General features: G+C 46.5%; 2 protein-coding genes across 3 annotated transcripts in view; one reads left to right on the top strand and one right to left on the bottom strand.

The window, feature by feature from the left end:
* The window catches only part of LOC129521515 (long-chain-fatty-acid--CoA ligase ACSBG2-like), a 59,864-nt gene that overhangs the window by 37,707 nt on the left and 894 nt on the right, over nt 1-21,263 (bottom strand). The gene's annotated exons all lie outside the window — the stretch shown is intronic.
* Nucleotides 18,760-21,263, top strand: part of RFX2 (regulatory factor X2) — a 99,177-nt gene continuing 96,673 nt past the window's right edge. For both annotated transcript variants that reach the window (XM_055343040.1, XM_055343042.1), the window contains exon 1: nt 18,760-21,060. The gene's annotated coding sequence lies outside the window, so the exon portion shown is untranslated. The remainder of the gene's footprint in view (nt 21,061-21,263) is intronic.

A 21,263-nucleotide genomic window follows, 5' to 3' on the forward strand; every position in this document is an offset into this window, starting at 1 on the left:
TACTTCCCCACCCCTGCTGCGTCCCAGCGCTTCACAGAGCATCCTGACTCTCAGAGGGGCTTCGGGTTGTGGTCCCCAGACCCGAGGCCTGGCAGCTGCACTGCCGAAGAACTGTCCCGAACTTTACAGCTGGAGAAACAGAGAGGGTAGGTAGTCTGCCCAGAGGCACACAGCTGGTCAGAGGCGGGTGCCTGAGGACACCAGTTCTAGACGGACGTCATCTCTCTGAGCTTCACTCTATCCTGACCGATGTTGAAATTCCTCCTACAGGTGCCTGGGCCTTCCTCCTTGTGTCCCCATCCTCTGGATATTTCCTGAGGATCCGGCCCTGCGAGAGCACCGCTCACTGTCCTCTGGCCCTGGCCCTGTCGGGTACTGTCTTGATTTAAAATCTTGACGTTTTGTGCGTCGTGGATTTTTGGCATCTGGGCTCATTTTTTTTTTAACATATTGAATTAAAATGCTTTTCGTCTTGGCAGCTATTTCTCTGTGTTATTATGGGTTTTTGGCTTTCCCCTTATATTTTGTCCATTCACCCCCACCCTGCATCTTATTTACCGAGTTCGCGTCTGTGACTGGTTGTTCTGGCCACTGAAGCGGACTCTTAACATCTTGTAATACGGTGATTGCGCAGTAGACTGCACAGCCATTCCCAGCCCCTTCTCCGTTTTCCTCTGAGCCAGAGAGGCTGGAAAAGCAAAATCCTCTCTTTCCTGGACTTCTCTACAGTGGCAAGTGGCCGTGCGACCATTCCGACCAATACAACATAAGGGCAAGTCAGCTTCTGGAAACATCTGCTTTAAAAGACAAGCAGGAAAGGAGAGATCTCTGAGGTTTCCCCTTCCCCTGTCTTCCTGCCTGGTATGGGGAGGAACGGAGCAATGGCAGCTATTTTGCAATCATGAAGCGACAGTAAAAGGTACATACAGCCAGCAGCTTAGGACATTAATATCCTGGGCCCTTGATGGCGACAGTGAGTAGCTGAATCAAAGCTACTCCATTTACACGTAGATTTCCTGTGCAGTGATGAAAAATAAGCCCTTAGGTTGTTTTTGTTTTTTTTTTAAGATGTATTTATTTATTTTATAGAGAGTGAGCACATGCACAAGTGTTGGGGTGGGGGGAGTGGGGTGAAAGGGATAGAAAGAATCCTTAAGCAGACTTCCCACTAAGCACAGAGCCTGACCCAGGCTTGATCCCAAGACCCTGAGATCATGACCTGAGCTGAACTCAAGAGTTAGACGTAACTGACTGAGCCACTCAGGTGCCCCCAAGCCCTCTCCCCTCTTTTTAAAGATTTTATTTTATTTTTCAGTAATCCCTATGCTTCCTATGCTTGACATGGGGCTGGAACTCATAACCCCAAGATCAAGAGTGGCATGCTTTACCGACTGAGCCAGCTGGGTGCCCCAAGCCCCTATTTTACAACCCGCTTTGGTTAGATTTTCTTTTAAATACAGTCAAATGCTAACTGCCATAACCTTCGAGTGATATTGCTGGGCTGGCTAGAAGTTAACAGTTTATGATGGGCCTAGGTTATCTATTAAGTAATTAGCCCCAAATTTCTCAAGACGAAAACCTTGAACTCATTCGTGATGCTCACATATTGTTGGTAGCAATGCGTCAGTACAGCTCTGTTGGAGAACAACGTGGCTTTATGGGTCAAAAATTTAAAACACAGATCCTTTCCCCCCTTTTCCTGTATTGTGTCAATTCAGTGTTCTATGGGAGTAAACCATTACTTTTTTATATTTAAATTAATTTTAAAAAATATTATGAAAGTAATACCCATGTTTGTTTGTTTTTAATTTCAAGAGAAACAATCCGATTAAAAACGGGGCAGAGGAAAAGAATAGACATTTTCCCAAAGAAGGCATGCACATGGCCCCCAGGTACTCGAGAGATGCTCAGCATCACTTGTCATCAGAGAAATGCAAATCAAAACCACAGTGACATATCACCTCACACCACTTAGAATGCTGTTGTCAAAAATACAAGAGATAGGGGGCGCCTGGGTGGCTCAGTGGTTGAGCATCTGCCTTTGGCTCAGGTAGTGATCCGGGGTCCTGGGATTGAGTTGCCCATCAGGGTCCCCACAGGGAGCCTGCTTCTCCCTCTGCCTGTGTCTCTGCCTCCCTCTCTGTGTCTTTTATGAATAAATAAATAAAATCTTAAAAAAAAGAAATAATAATCATTGGCAACCATGTGGAGAAAAGGGAACTGTTGGTGGGAATGTAAATTGGTGCAGCCACTATGGAAAACAGTATGGAGGTTCCCCAAATTAAACCATTATACCATATGAGCTAGTGACTTTACTTCCAGGTATATGCCCAAAAGAAGTGGAAATGGGATCTCAAATTGATACCTGCACCCCCATGTTCATCACAGCATTATTTTTTAGTAATAGCCAAGATGTGGAAACAGCCTAAGTGTTGGTCAACAGATGGGTGGATAAAGAGAATGTGAGATACACACACACAGGAATACTATTCAGCCATAAACAGGAAGGAAATCCTGCCATCTGTGACAACGTAGATGGGACTTTGAGGTCCCACCATTATGCTTAAGTGAAATAAATCAGAGACAAATATCGTATGATCTCACTTACATGTGGAGTCTAAAAACAAGACAAAAGAAAAAGAATCCGAACTCACAGAGAGATTGGCAGTTGCCAGAGGCGGGGTGGTGGGCGTGGGCAAAATAAGTGAAGGTGGTCAAGGGGTACTAACTTCCGGTTATAAAATAAGTCCTAGGGATGCAGCGTGTGGCACAGTGGCTGTAGCTAACAATACTATATTGTATATTTGAAAGTTACTAAAGAGAGTCGATCTTAAAAGTTCTCATCACAAGACAAAAAAATTATAAGTATATATGGTGATGATAACAAGATCTATTGTGGTCATTTTGCAACATATCCAAGTAGAATTATATGGTGCACCTGAAACTAGTGTTGTATGTCAGTTATATCTCCATAAAAAATAGTAATAAAATAAAATAACAAAGCCCCTCTGAATCCCCCACAGGTAGAGGGCCGGATTTGGCCCAGGGGATGGTGGGTTGGCATTCTCCACGTAGACCAGTTTTATTTTCCCAGAGAAAATCGGTCCGTTTTCTCGGAGCTCCCCCTGGTGGGAGCTTCCATCTGTCCTCCCCTCCCGGGAGCATAAAGCCCTGCGTCCGGGTCTCTACCTACAGGCAGCACAGCAGAATTGCCCTGACGGTAGGCTGCTGTGTTTTTTTTAGTTTTAATTTTTGAAATTAAGGTAATACATACTGTCTCACCATTGTCGTTTGAGGATCTAAAAGATCAGCAAGATTTATGACAAAGTAACAGTCCCCCGTCCCACCTTCGCCTGTGCAAATCCCTTCCTGTAGTAGCCAACCATCGTCAACACCTACTCTTTCCTCCGGTATTAACTTCGCTTTCGGACTGATTATCTTTTCTGGCTTCCTGTTGTGGCCTTGCTCTCTGAAGATTTCCCATGTGCTTTGGTAATTTTTTCCCACTATGTTCGCCTTCGGCCTACCAGTAGCTTTTTGTCCTGTTTCATCTTTTGTTTCACCTTGGGCTTAAATATCTAGGACAAAGATGGGCAAACTACAACCCTTATGCCAGCTCTGGCCTCCTGCCTGTTCATATAAATAAAGTTTTATTGGCACACAGCCACGCAAGCCCATTCATGTATTTCTTGTCTCTGACTCTTGTTGTAACAACAGAACGGCGTGTGACAGGGACTGTATGACCTGCCAAGCCCAGAATGTTATCTGCACCAGACAGAAAAAGTTTGCCAACCCCTGATATAGGATAATCCATCCGTTCTTTCTTTCCCCTCCTGGGAATCCTGGACTCTGAGCCCACTCTCCTCTCAGTTCCAGTCTTGCAGTCTGGTTATTCATATGTGGGATGAGGTCATGCAGGATTTGGGGGAGTCCTAAATTCAATGACTAGTGTCCTTATAGGACACACACACACACACACACAGGGAGCCAAAAGGGGGCTCCCGGTGGAGACAGCTCCCAGCATATTCATAGGTATCACATCCTTCTTCAAATATAGTTTCACCTTTTATAATTTGTGAATGGCCTGTAAAAAGTGGTGTATAATTTCCTATCCCCTGTTAACTATAATTTCACCTGTTTGCACGATTTGTGAAAGTTGTTTTTCATTTCTTATCAACTGTGCACACAAAGTTCCTTGCCAATTGTGCCTATCAAGAATTGGAGGAAATTGGAAACCAACCAAATGTCTGTCGACAGGAGAATGGGTAGCTAAATCCTGGTGTGTTCCTACATTGGAATACGACTCAACAATGTTTTTTAAAAAAAACGAATGAGCGATGCACTCAGCAACAGGGATGAATCTCACAGACATAATTTTACACAATTCCATCAATATGAAGTCAAGAATAAGCAAAAGCAATGTGGTGACAGAAGTCAGAATCATGGGACAGAGGTGTTAACTGGAAAAGGACATGAGAGAGCCCTTTAGAGGGTTGGAAATGTTCTGGGACAAAGGTCCACACACATGTAAAAAGTTATACATATGCAAAAATTTAAAGACTTTCACTTTGAAGTACACAAGTTATAGGAAAAAAAGAGGGGCACCTGGGTGGCTCAGTTGGTTAAGCATCTGCCTTCAGCTCGGGTCATGATCCCGGGGTCCTGGGATCGAGTCCTGCATCAGGCTCCTGCTTTGCGAAGCGTCTGCTTCTCCCTCTTCCACTCCCTCTACTTGTGCTCTCTCTCTGTCTCTCTTTCTCAAATAAACAAAGAACAAACCCTTTAAAAAAAATCTTAGGAAAAAAGAGAAATGTGAAATCTTCAAAAAGCATTTCATTCTATCAACAAAGAACTTGAAAAGACTACTAGCAAAAATCTATCCATCAGAAATGGTATCTAGTGACTACAAACATAGACATTAATCTAAAAAATTATTCACGCAAGAAAACCCACAAGTTTTTTTTATTACAACTTGAAAAAGACTGTGTGAGGAAATTTTGTACAAATACACAAGTATTATTCTCTGCATGCACCTCGCAGCTAAAAAGATTGAGAAGCACTGGCCTACGGGGTAACCAAGGGAGCCCTTTTACAATTTGGGGTTCTTCGAGAGTTGCACGTTTTTGTCTCTATCTTTACATTTATTAAGACCTTTTTGGCCTGTGCTCACGAGACAAAATAAGTATATCTTGATATGAATCTATAGACACAGCAGCTTCTTCCCCCACCCCGCACTGCTACTCATTACTTCATTTTTTTAAAATTTTTATTTATTTTATGATAGTCACACAGAGAGAGAGGAAGAGGCAGAGACACAGGCAGAGGGAGAAGCAGGCTCCATGCACCGGGAGCCCGACGTGGGATTCGATCCCGGGTCTCCAGGATCGCGCCCTGGGCCAAAGGCAGGCGCCAAACCGCTGCGCCACCCAGGGATCCCCTACTCATTACTTCATTAACTGAAAATGTGCAATAAAACCAGAATCCACCATTACCTTTAACAACTGAAGGACCTTTGCCCAACTGTGTTTAAAGCCCAGTGCAGGGCAGCCCCAGTGGCTCAGCGGTTTAGCGCCTGCCTTCAGCCCAGGGTGTGATCCTGGGGTCCCGGGATCGAGTCCCACGTCGGGCTCCCTGCACGGAGCCTGCTTCTCCCTCTGCCTGTGTCTCTGCCTCTCTCTCTGTGTCTCTCCTGAATAAATAAATAAAATAAATAAAATCTTAAAAAATAAATAAAGCCCAATGCATGTGTGCAAAGCCCCTAAGATGGGTGTGTGAAACTCATGGTGGCCCCAGGGGAAAGAAGTGTGTCTCAGCTGCACCCACGAAGGGCAGACTTCCCTTCAAGTGCAAAGTAAATATTCAGAAACAATAGGGGTCTGGGAAAACACACACACACACACACACACACACACACAAAGACGTCCACAAGAAAATGCAGGGGAAATGTCCAGTCTGAATATGTAACTCCGTCCATGAACCCACTGGCGTAGTTGATTATATTCCATATTCTTTCCACGTGGTTTCTTCTGGTTACTGATGAGCGTGGCAGGTTCACGCGGTGGCACCCCCAGTGACGTGGGTGACCAGTGTCCTCTGTGCACAAGTGAATAGGCTGTGAAGGGTCACTGGCAGTCCTGTTGGACTGCCCGGGCCAAAATATTAGGCAGATCCTTCCATCATTTCTTAATGATCCAAACTATTAGGCAGATCTTCCATCATTTCTTCCTCTTTTCGGTGCACGGAAGCTAGACGCATCACCGCACTGTTAGCATCACGACTGGTGAGGTCACAAGCAAGCCAAGGGGCAGATGTTCTTGTTTCACGTTCCCAAAGCGGGTGGTAAAAATTCTCGGCAGCTTGTGTCACTGGATTGTTTTAACTGCTCCCCCCTTATTTTAAAGATTTTATTTATTTATTTATTCATGAGACACAGAGAGAGAGAGGCAGAGACACGGGCAGAGGGAGAAGCAGGCTCCCTGCAGGGACCCCGATGCAGGACTCGATCCCGGGACCCTGGGATCATGCCCTGGGCCCAAGACAGACACTCAACCACCGAGCCACCCAGGGGTCCCTAACTGCCCCCCTTTTAAAAGCGCTGCTGTGTCTTTTTCCTGTCTTGTCTCCCTTTCCCTCCGATCAGGGCCATGTGGAACCTCGGCCCCGCCGTTCTAATCCCCTGCTCCCTCGTTGCCTAGAAGTGGCTGAGACAGTCGGCTGGGGGGTCAAAAGGGGACTTAAGAAAAAAACTGTGTTTGACGTGTATTCAGCTTGCCCTCTCGAAGGCTGTTCGAGGTCACAGCAGTTTGCTATGGAAATGATTCAGTTTCGTGGAGAAATGTGGCAGCCAGCGGCCAGAAAGCCATGAGAAAAATAAAGATCTTGGTGGCGCACAGGTGCTTTCCACACAAAATCCACTATTCAGAAGCTGCATCATTATGGAAATTGTCCTTTCATGCCACCCTTGAAAGGATCAGATGCTCAGGCTCAGGTCTGCGCCAAAAAAAAAAAAAAAAAAAGTGGCTCTTAAACCCACCTCCCCCAATGCATAAATGGCCATTAAAGTTCTAATAACACTGGTTAATTAACAGTCATTAGTTAAATAAAAACAGTCAATTAGAAAGAAGCCCGTCTGGGAGGGGGAAAAAAAAAAGTTTTAACAACCACCGAGGGGAAATCCTTTCAAGGAGATCTGGAAAGCTCCCAGAGGGATGTGTTTCATACCATTCTTGTAGTCACACTCATTTTTAGTGGTCCTTCCTGTGGTTTTATGGGCTGATTCTTTTCTTGTAAAACATGTGGTTAAACTTTTTTTTTTTTTCTGGTTGCTCGATTTTTATTTTATAGTTTAGCAGAAAATATCTTTTTCATTTTTTTTTTTTAAATTTTTATTTATTTATGATAGTCCCACAGAGGGAGAGAGAGAGAGGCAGAGACACAGGCAGAGGGAGAAGCAGGCTCCATGCACCGGGAGCCTGACGTGGGATTCGATCCCAGGTCTCCAGGATCACGCCCTAGGCCAAAGGCAGGCGCCAAACTGCTGCGCCACCCAGGGATCCCTCTTTTTCATTTTATATGCCTTTGGGTGTTTTGATTTCCCCCTCCCCTCCAAAAAAAAAATAATCTGGTGAGAGAAGTAATGCTTATGCTTGGTAAGTGCAGACAGCCTGGACCGTGAAAGGATCTACAGAAAAAAGGTCAGCCTTTCTCCTGGTGTGAATCTTCCCAGCATTATATTTACTGCCTTCCAGGAATATGGTCTCCGTAGACAAGCATGCTGCAGGGGAGCCGCAGGGAGATGCACTCCCAGGTAGAGGTCAAGTGCATGGGTGTCTTTTTTTTTCTTTTTCTTTTTTTCTTTCTTTCTTTCTTTTTTTTTTTTTTAAGTGCATGGGTTTCAGAGCCAGGTTGCTTGGTCCGCATCCCAGCTCTATGCACTTTCTTCGAGGAGCATCTGGCTGCAGTCAGGAAGACTGTCGGTCAGCAAAGTTCGCAGAGACCCAGTATCAATATTCATCTGTGACCAAATCCAGGAGTTGCAGCAGCTGGAGTGTTCCCTGGGACATAGAACTTTCAGGAGTAAAAAAAAACAAACAAAACAAAAAAAACCAAAAAGCAAACAAAAAAAACCCACAAACCATTTTAAAGATGATTATTCAGATATAATTCACATAACAGAAACTTCATATCAAAGTGTATAATTTGGTGGTTTTAATTAAAGTGTTGTGCGACCATCCTCATTATTTAATTCCAGAATATGTGCACTACCCCAGAAGGGAACCCCGGCTTCTGTTCTGGTTAAACAGACCCCCTCAATTCCCACTGCCCCAGCCCCCGACAGCCGCTAATCCACTTCCTGCTGTTCTGGATGTTTCTCAGACATGGAATCCCTCACCATGTGGCCTCTTGTGTCTGGTTTCTCTCACCGAGCATTGTGCGTGCCAGGTGCATCGATGCTGGGGTGTGTGTGTGTCATTCCTTCACTTTTTATGGCTGCATCGTAGTCCGTTCTGTAACTCACTATACCACGTTTCATTTATCCATTCATCTTGATTTTCTTAGAAGACTTTTTTAAAGATTTTATTTATTTATTCATGAGAGATACAGAGAGAGAGAGAGAGGCAGAGACACAGGCAGAGGGAGAAGCAGGCTCCACGCAGGGAGCCCGACGTGGGACTCGATCCCAGGACCCCGGGGTCACACCCTGAGCTGAAGGCAGACGCTCCACCGCTGAGCCCCCCAGGCACCCATCTTATCCATTCATCTGTTGTTGGACGTTTGGGTCCTTTCCACGTTTTGGTTATTGTGAGTAAGGCTGCCACAGACACGGACAAGCTTTTGCGTGGACGAGTGTTTCCAATCCCTTTGGATATTTACCTAGTAGGATTTCTGGGCCATATATATGATCACTCAGGTTCAGTGTTTGAGGAACTGTGGGTTTTCGGTTTAAACAGCGGGAAGGGCCCAGAGAAGCCTGGATGCGTTGGCCACACCCTGTGAGCGATTCCTCCTCAATGGCCCCGGCCCTGGAGCCTTAGTTTGGGGGACAAAGCAAGCAAGATGCTGCCGTCCATACACCCCATTCCCTCCACCACTACCAACATTTCTGATCCTTTGGTTTCCTGTGCTGCAGGCTGTAGCTCTGCCATTTTCCCCCTAAATGTTTCACCACGAGGTCCTCGAAAGCAGTGTGTGGTTCGAGTAGCTTCTTTAAGCAGCAAAGCTCTTTCTCAGCCATGGACTGTGAGCAGAGGGCACTAGGGAACGGTCAGCCTCTCCCCTGGCCTCTGAGGAGCAGAGGTTCATCTCTCCCCTCCCTGGCTGCCCCCACCCCCACCCCAACCCAGTGTCACCAGGGACCTGGCTCTTCTCTGATGAGGGATTACTTGGACCTGGACCTGCCTAGGGATCCTGGGAAGTGAAGAGTGATGAACGGAAGGTAAGTCCTGAGCTGAATTTTCCTGCAGGAAATTCACACCTGTCCCCTGCGCCCCCGTGACCTGTCACCACTGCTTGAGCTGGAGATGGTGGGATTGCACCGGAAAGCTGCGGACGATCCCGGAGCAGCTTTCCTCTGTCTGTCCTGGATGATAGTCAGAGGCTTAAAACCCTTCTTTTTTTTTATTTTTTTTATTTTATTTATGATAGTTACAGAGAGAGAGAGAGAGAGAGAGAGAGAGAGAGAGGCAGAGGGAGAAGCAGGCCCATGCACCGGGAGCCCGACGTGGGATTCGATCCCAGGTCTCCAGGATCGCGCCCTGGGCCAAAGGCAGGCGCCAAACCGCTGCGCCACCCAGGGATCCCTAAAACCCTTCTTTTAAGCACAGAATTGCATTTCCTCTTCATTCCCCTCGTGGTTAGAGCTTCCTCGAAGTTTCTGCCCATCTAACCTTAAGGGATTTCGGATTTCGGAAGCAGGGTCTCTAGGAGATGTTTGCACACCCACTTTTGTAGCAGCATCATTTCACAATAGCGAAGACGTGGAGCAAGCCAAGTGTCCCTGGATAGATGCGTGGATAACCACAGTGCGGTCCATCTACACCCTGGGATATGACCCGGCCCTAGAAAGGAAGGGGCCCCAACACCTGCCCCCACGAGGACGGGCCCCAAGGACACCGGGCTCAGGGAGGGGACCCAGACCCAAAAGGACTCCTCCTGCAGGACCCCACTCCCAGGAGGTCCCCAGAGGAGGCCCGTCCACAGAGACAGAGGAGGTGGTGGGAGCCGGGGGTGGGGCAGGGGACGGGGGTCAGTGCTTCCTGGGGACAGAGTCTCTGTGTGGGGAGATGGAAGGTTCTGGAGACGGCTGGTAGGAATGTTTGCACAACAGTATAAGTATGCTTAATGCCACTGACTGTACACACACAAAAAAATGGTCAAACTGGTAAATTTTATGGATATTTTATCTCAAATTTTAAATACTTTTAAAAATATATAGATTTGGGCAAGTTTGCACCTGCAGGCTTGGTGTTCTAATGTCCATTTATTTGACAGTGATGTAATGAGGAACAGCCATGCTCAAGCTTGATTCTAGACCAGGGTTTTTTTTTTTTTTTCTTTCTTTTTTTAAAAAAATTTTATTTATTTATTCGTGAGAGACGCACAGAGAGAGGCAGAGACACAGGGAGAGGGAGAGGCGGGCTCCCTACGGGGAGCCCGATGCAGGACTCGATCCCAGGACTCTGGGATCATGACCTGAGCCGAAGGCAGATGGTCAACCACTGAGCCACCCAGGGATCCCCTAGACCAGGGTTTCTTAGCCTCGGCACTCAACGTTGGCACTGGGTCATGCTCTGGGGTGGGACTGTCCTGTGTGTTGTAGGGTGTGGAGCAGCATCCCCACCTTGTACCATCAAATGCCAGTAACTCTCCCTCCCCTAGTCATGACAACAAAAATGTCTCAAGACATCACCCTGGGGGACAAAATTATCTCAGATGAGACCCTCCCCCCCCCCCCCCCCGCCGGGTGAGTGGATTCCACTGACCTCTAGGGGACTCTGTTCCATAATCATCTGACCCACTGAGGTCCTGGGATGCTACACACATTTAAATACACACATTGAGTTGGAGGAGAGAAGGGGTGACTCAGGCACTAGGGGGGTCACCCTGGTTTATACGGCTGAGGATTTATACTGGTGCATAACGTGAGCAGGGATCAGACTCAACTTTCACCCCCAAACACTCCATACAGGGTTTCTCAGTTGAGGCACCGTTGATATTTGAGGCCACATCATTCTCCGCCATGGGGGCCATTCTGTGCACTGTAGGGTGTTGAGCAACATCCTCGGTCTCTTCCCACTCCATGCCAGGACCACCTCTTGGCTGTGACAATCACAAATGTCCCCAGAGATCACCAGATGTCTCCTTCAAGGCAGAAGTGCTCTTGGTTAAGAACCTCTGCTCTAGGTGACGAGGATCCTGGAGAGCAGGCCCAAAAGGTCCCTGCCCTGATGGAACCTACTTAGCCTGGATGTGGGGGGAGAGACAGTCCTCGGAAAAACTAGAATTTCTACCCGTGACAAGACTCAAAGATTATGAGCTCCCCAGTGAGATGCCAGCCCCACGGCAAGTTTTCAGAGGAAACAGCAGAGAAAGAGGGTCCCAACCCCAAAGTCTGTGCACCTACGCTGGGGGTACGGAAGGGTGAGGGCAGGAGGGAACTTGTTAAAAGGGTGTCTGGGCAGGGGGCTTCTGGGGTGCTGAGTGCTGGGTACGAGGAGGGCCCAGTGAAGGGCACCCCGAGGGCATGCCTAGACCCTGGGACCCCATAGGGTGGGGACTGTGTGCTGCAGCCACCGCAGGGAGGCCTCCCAGAAACGAAGGGCCTGAGATGTCTGTTTTGGCAGCCGGGGGAGGCCACTTGCTGCTAAATTGGGATGGGTCTGCTTGGGAAGAGGTGCGTGTGTCCCAGGCTGAGACAGGCTGGGCGCAGCTCAGTATGCTGTCTCCGGGGACTTCAGTCTTCTCCTCCTTCCAGGGGGGAAGCAAGACGAGAAATGCGTGGCAGTTGTTAGACATCAGCCAAGGGCAGGCCTTTGTGTGGGGGAGCCGTGACGTTGCAGGTCGCCGCTGAACTTCTGAGGCTGGTCCCCTTTCACTAGATGGCCAAGGGGAATTAATTGGATTTTCTGGAAATGTGACGGAGCAGGGTCCCCATTTTGTCCCGTGTCTATGGAGGACAAGTGTCGCTTGGCAAGCCTACACCCACTACTTACGCACATCAGACTGAAGCAACAGCCACGTACAGCCAGTTCGCCCATAAGGTGCCATAGGCATTCCTAAAAATCACCCGCCCTGGGCAGAACTGCACAATAAAAAACACAGGTCTGCGGTAAAATTGGATAAGGACACCACTGCCCCAAAACGTCCTCATTGAGTTACACACTTTTATTCTAATTTTTAAAAGATTTTATGTATTTATTCATGAGAGACACAGAGAGAGGCAGAGACTCAGGCAGAGGGAGAAGCAGGCTTCCTGTGTGGAGTCTGATGTGGGACTCGATCCCAGGACCCCGGGATCACGCCCTGAGCCCCAGGCAGACCCTCAACCACTGAGCCACTTGGGTGTCCCCACCCCACCTTTTAAAAGATTTTATTTATTTGACAGAGGGAGAGCACGAGAGCAAGCACAAGCAGAAGGAGCAGCAGAGGGAGAGGGAGTAGCAGGCTCCACGCTGAGAAAGGAGCCGGGTGTGGGGCCCCATCCCAGGGCTCTGGGGTCATGAGCTGAGCTGAAGGCAGACACCCAACCAACTGAGCCGCCCAGCCCCCGCCGACCCCGCACCCCGAGTTACACACTCAGCAAGAACTAATGAATATGGTAGCAGAACTGTAAAAATAACTTTATCGAGATACAATTTATATACCACAGAATTGGGGATCCCTGGGTGGCTCAGCGGTTTAGCGCCTGTCTTGGGATCGAGTCCTGTGTCCGGCTCCCGGCATGGAGCCTGCTTCTCCCTCTGCCTGTGTCTCTGCCTCTCTCTCTCTCTCTATGTCTATCATGAATAAATAAATAAATAAATTTTTTTAAAAAAGTATCTTATATACCATAGAATTGGCCTTTTTAAAGCACATAATTTGGTGGTTTGAGAATATGCACAGCCATCACCACAATCAATTAGAGAACAGTGTCCTCCCTCCAAAAAGAAACCCTGCCCCCATCAGCAGGTACTCCCCATCCTTCTCCCCCAGCCCCTGACAACCTCTAACCTGGTTTCTGTCTCTGTAGATTTGCTTATTCAGGAGATTTCGTACAAAGAAGCACACACCGTATGGCCCTATAGTGTCTGGCTTCTCCCAGTGACCGTATGTTTTCAAGGTTTATCTACATGGTAGCGTGTGTCGGGGCTTTGCATAGCAGGATACTGTTCCATTGTACGGATTTGCCATCGTTCATTTATTCATCCATCCATTGGTGGGGTTATTTGGATTCTTTCTGCTTTTGCCTATTTTGGGTAATGGCACTATGAAAATCTGTGTACAAGTTTTCGTGTGGGCATATGTTTTTGTTTCTGTTGGGTGTATATACTTGGGAGTGAAATCGCTGGCTCATATGGCAATTCTATGTTTAACTTTTTGAGGCATCAACATACTGTTTTCCAAAGTGGCTGCGCCATTTCCCATTTCTGCTAGCATTGTGTGAGTCTGTGATTTCTCCACGTCCTTGCCGGTGCTTGTTCGTATCTGGCTTTTCTATCATAGCCATCTTATTGGATGTGAGGCAGTAGCTCACTCTGGTTTGGATTTGTATTTCCCTGAGGACTAATGGTTTTGAGCACTTTTCACGTGCTTATAGATCATTTGTATGTCTTCTTTGGAGAAATATTTGCCCATTTTTATTTTATTTTTATTATTTTTAAAAGATTTTATTTATTCATTCATGAGAGACACAGAGAGAGGCAGAGACGTAGACAGAGGGAGAAGCAGGCTCCTTGCGGGGAGCCCGATGCTGGACTCGATCCCAGGACCCCGGGATCACACCCTGAGCCAAAGGTAGATAGATACTCAACTTCTTTTTTTTTTTAATTTTTATTTATTTATGATAGTCACAGAGAGAGAGAGGCAGAGACACAGGCAGAGGGAGAAGCAGGCTCCATGCACCAGAAGCCCGATGTGGGATTCGATCCCGGGTCTCCAGGATCGCGCCCTGTGCCAAAGGCAGGCGCCAAACCACTGCGCCACCCAGGGATCCCCAGATACTCAACTTCTAAACTACCCGGGTGTCCCTATTTGCCCATTTTAAAATTGGGTTCTTCGTCTTTTTATTGTTGAACTGTGAGAGCTCTTTATATATTCTAGGTTTATGTCCCTTATCAGATATACGATTTGCAAATATTTTCTCCCATTCTATGGGTTGTTGTTTCACTTTATTTATGGTTTCACTTTATTTATTTATTTCCTTTGAAGCACAAAAGTTTTTAGGGTTTTTTTAAGATTTTATTTATTTATTCATGAAAGACACACACACACACAGAGGCAGAGATACAGGCAGAGGGAGAAGCAGGCTCCATGCAGGGAGTCTGACACGGGACTTGATCCCAGGACCCCAGGATCAGGCCCTGAGCTGAAGGTAGCGCTAAACCACTGAACCACCCGGGCTGCCCCAAAAAGTTTTCAGTTTTGATGAAGTTTAATTTACCTATTTCTTTTTTTTTTGACTTGTGCTTTTAGTATCATATTAAAGTGACCATAGCCAAACCAAGGTCATGAAGATTTACTCTTATATTTTTTATTCCCAAGAGGTTTGTAGTTTTAGTTCTCACATTTAAATCTATGACCGATTTTTAAAGTGAATTTTTGTATATGGTGTGAGGCAGGGGTCAAACTTTATCCTTTTGAGTGGGGCTATCTGGTTGTCCTAGTACTGCTTAAGAGACTACTTCTACCCCATTGAGTAGTCTTGCCACCCTTGTCAAAAATCAACTTACTGTAAAATGGGCGGGTTTATTTCTGGATTCTCAACATTATTCCATTTATCTGTATGTCTACCCTTATGCCAATGCCACAGTACAGTTTTTTAGTATGTTTTAAAATCTAGAAGTATGGTTTTTCCAATTTTGCTCTTCCTTTTCAGTATTATTTGGGCTATTCCGGGTTCCTTGAGTTTCTTTGTGAAGTTTACAGTCAATTTCTGTGAAATTATCAATTTCTATGGAAAAAAAGCCAGCTGAGTTTTGATAGAGATAGAGTCTATAGATCAATTTGGGGAGTATTATCATCTTAATAATGTTAAATCTCATCCAGGAACGTGGTTATCTTTTTTTTTTTATTTACGTGGGTCTTCTTTAATTTCTTTCAATGATGTTTTTTAGTTTTCATTGTACAAATGACTTCTACTAAACCATTCCTCCATCTTTTATTCTTTTTGGTGTTATTGTTTGTTTATTTAAGTTTTTATTCATCCATTCATGAGAGACACAGAGAGGCAGAGACACAGGCAGAGGGAGAGGCAGTCTCCATGCAGAGAGCCCAATGTGGGACTCGATCCCTGGACCCCGGGATCACGACCTAAGCCAAAGACAGACGCTCAACCACTGAGCCACCCAGGCATCCCTTTTTTGGTGTTATTGTAAATGGTTTTCTTTCTTAAATTTCATTTTCAGATTATTCATTGCTAATGTACAGAAAAATAATTGAGTTTTGTATATTGATCTTGTACTCTGCAACCTTGCTGAACTCATTTATTTGTTGTGATAGCTTTTTAATGCGTCCCTTAGGATTTTCTACATACAAGATCATGTCATCTGCAAACATAGTTTTCCTGCTTCCTTTCCAATCTGGGTGCCTTTTATTTATTTTTTATGCATAATTACCCTGTCTAGAACATCTAGTACAATGCTAAAGAGAAGTGGCAAGAGCAGGCATCTCTGCCTTGTCCTTGATCTTACAGGGAAAGCATCCAGTTTTTCACCACTGAGTGTCTTTATCTGTGGTGCAATGCTTAGATGCCCTTTATCAGGCTGGGGAAGTCCTCTATTTCTAGCTTGTTGAGTGGTGTTGTTTAAACCATGAAAGAGTACTGGATTTTGTCAAATGTTTTCTTTTTTCTTTTAAGATGTTCATACAGTTTTTGTCCTCTATTAAAATGATTAAACTTTTTTTAAGAGAATTTTTTTAAGCTTTTATTTATTTATGATAGTCACACAGATAGAGAGAGACAGAGACATAGGCAGAGGGAGAAGCAGGCTCCATGCACCGGGAGCCCGATGTGGGATTCGATCCCGGGTCTCCAGGATCGTGCCCTGGGCCAAAGGCAGGCGCTAAACCGCTGCACCACCCAGGGATCCCAAACTTTTTTTTTTTTTTTTAATGGAATGCCCAGGTGGCTCAGTGGTTGAGCATCGGCCTTCGGCTCAGGTCATGATCTCGGAGTCCCGGGATCGAGTCCCGCATGGGGCTCCCTGCATGGGGCCTGCTTCTCCCTCTGTCTCTGCCTCTTTCTCTGTGTCTCTCATGAATAAATAAATAAAATCTAAAAAACAAAACAAAACACTTTTTAAAAAAATATCAAACCTACCAACTTTGCATTCCTGGATAAATTCCACGTGGTCACGGTGGGTAAATGATTTTATATATTGCTGGATTTGGTTTGCTAGTATTTTGTTGAGAATTTTTGCATTTATGTTCATAAGGGATAATGGCCTATAGTTTTCTCCTTTTGGGATATCTTTGTCTGGCTTTGGTATCAGGATAGGATAATACTGGTCTCATAGAATGTTAGAATGGCCTCACGGAGTATTCCCTACTCTTCTGTCTTTAAGAATAGTCTGTGAAGGATTGGTGTTACTTCTTCTTTAAACATTTGATAGAATTCACCAGCAATGCCATCTTGTTCCAGGCTTTTCTTTGTGGGAAGTTTTGGGATTACTAATGCAGTGTTTCTCCTTTCATAGGTTCACTCAGATTTTCTATTTCCTCTTGAGTCACTTTCTAGGAATTTACCCGTTTCATTTGATATATCTAATTTGTCAGCATAACAATTGTTCACAGCACCGCCTTACCATTTTTTCTATTTATGTAAAGTTGGTTGTGATGTCTCCTCTTTGATTCGTGATTTAATTTGAGTCTTTTCAAAAACAAAATAATTTGAGTCTTTTCTCTTTTTATCCTGGTCGGTCTAGTTAAAGATTTGTCAGCTTTGCTGATCTTTTCAAGGAACTAACTTGTGATCTTCTTAATTCTATTGATTTTCTAATCTCTATTTCATTTATTCCCACTCTAATCTATTTCCTTCCTTCTGCCAGCCCTGGGTTTGATTTACCTTTATTTTCCAGATCTTTTTTTTTTTTAATATTTTATTTATTCATGATAGATACAGAGAGAGAGACAGAGACACAGGCAGAAGGAGAAGCAGGCTCCATGCAGGGAGCCCGATGCGGGACTCGATCCCGGGACTCCACGATCGCGCCCTGAGCCAAAGGCAGGCGATAAACCACTGAGCCACCCAGGGATCCCCTATTTTCCAGATCTTAAGGTGGAAGATTCAATTACTGATTTGAGGTTCTTTCTGTCTTTTTTTTTTTTTAAAAACATAGGTGATTACAGCTATAAATATTCCTCTACTTTAGCTGAATCCCACAAATTCTGGTATGCTATGTTTCATTTTCATTCATCTCCAAGTTTTTTCTAATTGCTCTAATTTTCTAATTTCTTTTTAAAATTGTTTTTAAAGATTTCATTTATTTATTTGACAGAGAGAGAGCGAGAGAGCACACAAGCAGGGGGAGGAACAGCAGGCCGAGGGGAGCCCGACTAAAGGCTTGAATCCAGGACCTGACCAGGAATCATGACCTGAACCGAAGGCAGATGCTTAACTGACTGAGCCACCCAGGCACCCCTCTAATTTCTCTCTCTCTTTTTTAAATAATTTATTTATTTATTTATTTATTTATTTATTTATTTATTTATTTATGTATGTATTGGGGGGGGGTGAGTAGGAGCAGAGGAAGAGGGACACTCAGACTCTTAGCTGAGTGCAGAGTCCAATTCAAGGCTCAATTCCAGGACCCTGAGGTCATGACCTGAGCTGAAATCTAGAGTCAGATGCTTACCTGACTGAGCCACCCAGGTGCTCCTCTAATTTTCTAATTTCTAATTCCAAGTATTTTTTATTTTCTTACTATCTCTCCTTCCAGACAGCAGAGTTTTACATGTGTTAAATGGTTAAGAAATGCATAAATTTTACTGTAAATATGGCATCAAGTTAGGACAAATCTACGTTTTCAAAACAAGAGTTATAGCGGAATGGGCTGTACAATGTGGCCACAAGACGACCTCCTATCACAACCTAAAATTTTATCACTCGGCTTCCCACATCAAGTATATTCTCCAAAATGCACCTCCAAAGCCACCCACTCATCCCCACCCCCAATACCAGGTCCCTAATCCAAGCCACTATACTTGCCAGTCCCAGAGAATTGTAACAGTCCTGAATTCTTGCTCTGTCTTCTGTCTCCCACAATCTGTTCCCCAAGCAGTGAGCTTTTTTAAAACCACAAATCACAGATCTGATTACATCTCCCTCCTGCTTCAAAGCCTCCAATGGCTTCCCAATCTGATGAGAACCCCTTCCCATGGCCTGGCAGACCTTAAATGAAATGATCCCCTCCATTCACTGAGTCACTGCCCCTTACCCACTTGTGCTTTTCCTATTCTTTATGCTCCAGCCATATCCAGTGATCCCACTGTTTCTTTATTTTTTAAAAGATTTTATCTCTTTATTCATGACACACACACACACACACACACAGAGAGAGAGAGAGAGAGAGATAGAGAGAGGCAGAGACACAGGCAGAGGGAGAAGCAGGCTCCATGCAGGGATGTTGGATTCGATCCCGGGATCCTGGGATCACGCCCTAAGCCAAAGGCAGATGCTCAACTGCTGAGCCACCCAGGTGTCCCCCCACTGTTTCTTTAAAGTGAGTTTCCACCCCAGGGATTTTTGAATTCTTGATATTGTCTTCCCCTTTTCCTCGTGATTCCAACCTTGGCCCAAATGTCACCCTCTCAGAGAGGCCTAGGGTGACCAGCTCGTCCTGTGTGGTCCCGAAACTTCCTATATTTAGCACTGAAAGTCTCACATCCTGGGAAACCCCATAACCTCAAACCATGCAGGATGCTTGGTCACCTTGGTCACCATCCCCGGCTATTCTATGTGAAATAAGCCCCAGCCAGTCATCCCTAAGTTACTATCATATCACTCTTCCTAGGAGCACGGGAATTGTATCCCTAGCACCTGGGTCAGTGTCTGACAAATAGTAGGCACTCAATAAACATTTTTGGCTAAATTAATAATTGAAGGAAAGGAGCTGACTCCTGCAGTCCGAAGCTTAAGACTTGTCACATAAAAATCTGCAAGAAGCAACCCATTAGAAAGTGGCAAAATCACTTCAGCAGGTGACCATCAGCATTTTCATTAAAATGAATAGAAAAGATCAAGCATTGCCTAAAGTATCATGTTACGAACATTTTGTCTCGGTTAGTGTATGTTTGTGTGGACTGGGCCTTTGGGTCAAATGTATTTCTTGCTGCGATGTTGTGGTCAAAAATGTTTGAAAATCACCTTTCTGGTAGTCAAATGCATGGGCTTTGGCACCAGACTGGGGGGTTTGAAGCCCCTACAAGCTGTTTGGCACTGGGCAAACTCACTCATTCTTTCCAGACCTCAGTTTCCTGATCTGTGACATGGGGATAACGCATAGCACATTTCTTAGGATCTGAGTGTGAAATTCAACTGAGTTAGCATACGAAAAAATGCTTAGATCAGTGTCTGGCCCCTAAGAACAATTTAATCAGTGCTAACACGTATGATTACTTGTTGAGTGAATGAATGAATGGATGACTGACTGACTGAATGAATGAACGAATAGGGCTGAGGTCTAATCTTCCTTTAAATTGCCCTGGCCCTTTCTTTCCAGAACAAATCTTCTCTTTTACTGGGCCAGCCCCTTCTCCTGAATAACTATATATGTTTATTTATTCTGTTTATTGTCAGTGTCCCCACATTAGAGAAAAAGCTCCAGGAGAGTGTGGGTTGTTTGTCCTATGCATAGTTGAACCTACCATCTGGGGAGGGAAGAAGGTTGGCAAACATTTTTCTGTGAAAGGCTGGGTAGTAAATCTTCCAGGCTCTGCTGATGCCATTCCATCTTTGCGCAACGAATTAACCCTTCGCTGCTCAGGCCTGCCCGTGTAGTGAGAAACCAGACTTCCGCGATCTCTTAAAACGATGGTCCTCCTGGCTGTGTTCCAATAAAACTTTATTGACAAACACAGGCGGACATAATTTGGGGTGCAGCCCGCCAACCCTTAAAAGATATCGAAACCACTAGATTCGGTAATACAAGAGCTTCATAGTTTTTCCGCATGCCACCCGAAGAGTCTTCTTTTGATTGTTTTAAACCATTTAAAAAATACATATTTGAAAGCTCTCAGCTGGTGGTGCATGAAAACCAGGCGGCGGGCAGGGTCGGAGTTTGCTGACCCCAGACTCGGACTCTGTCTGGACGTCCCGGGAATCGAATCGGTCGTGGAGCTTACACGAAGGGCCCCCCCGGGGAGTCACCGAGCCGCGGCCTTCCCGGAGCAGCGCCACCCACCGGGGGCCGCGCGCGCTTTCCGCTCGCCGACCCTCCGAGCAGCGCGCGCCTCCCGCCAAGCCACGCCCCCTCCGCGGCGATTGGTTAAGCCTCGCCCTCGCCGGAACGCCCCCTCTGATGGGCACTGCGGGCAGCCAATGGGGTGCCGCGGGGGCTCACGCCCGGCCCTCCCCGCGCCCGTAGGAGGCGGGCGTGGGCGGGCCGTTGAGGGGCGGGGCGTGGAGCCTGGTAACCGTTGCCGGTAACAACGCCCCGCCCCGCCCCGTCGCGGCGGGCGGGCCGGCGGGCGGGCGCACGAGGCTGGCGAGCGGCGGGAGCGGGAGGAGGAGCGGCCGCCGCCGCCACCGCCGCCGCCATAGAGACTGTAGCCGTGGAGACTGTTACTTACCAACGGGGACCAACACGCAGCAGCCGCTGCTGCCGCCGCGGGAGCCGCTGCCCGAACTCCCGGCCCGAACTCCAGGTGACCGATGCGACCGCCCCGGGCCCGGCCGGGCCGCGGAGTGTGGGGGGCGGCGGGGATCGGGACCGGGGGGGGGGGAGGTGTCGGGAGGCGGACGGCGCAGCCCCCGCCGTTCACCCCAAACGCCCGGGACTGCGCGCCCGCGGGACTCGCGTCTTCACCCCGACCCCGCAGGCGCGGCCGACTTTGGGGACCAGCTCCCC

The sequence above is a fragment of the Nyctereutes procyonoides genome, unplaced genomic scaffold (genome assembly GCF_905146905.1).
Source record: "Nyctereutes procyonoides isolate TBG_1078 unplaced genomic scaffold, NYPRO_anot_genome, whole genome shotgun sequence".
Classification (NCBI taxonomy): Eukaryota; Metazoa; Chordata; class Mammalia; order Carnivora; family Canidae; genus Nyctereutes; species Nyctereutes procyonoides.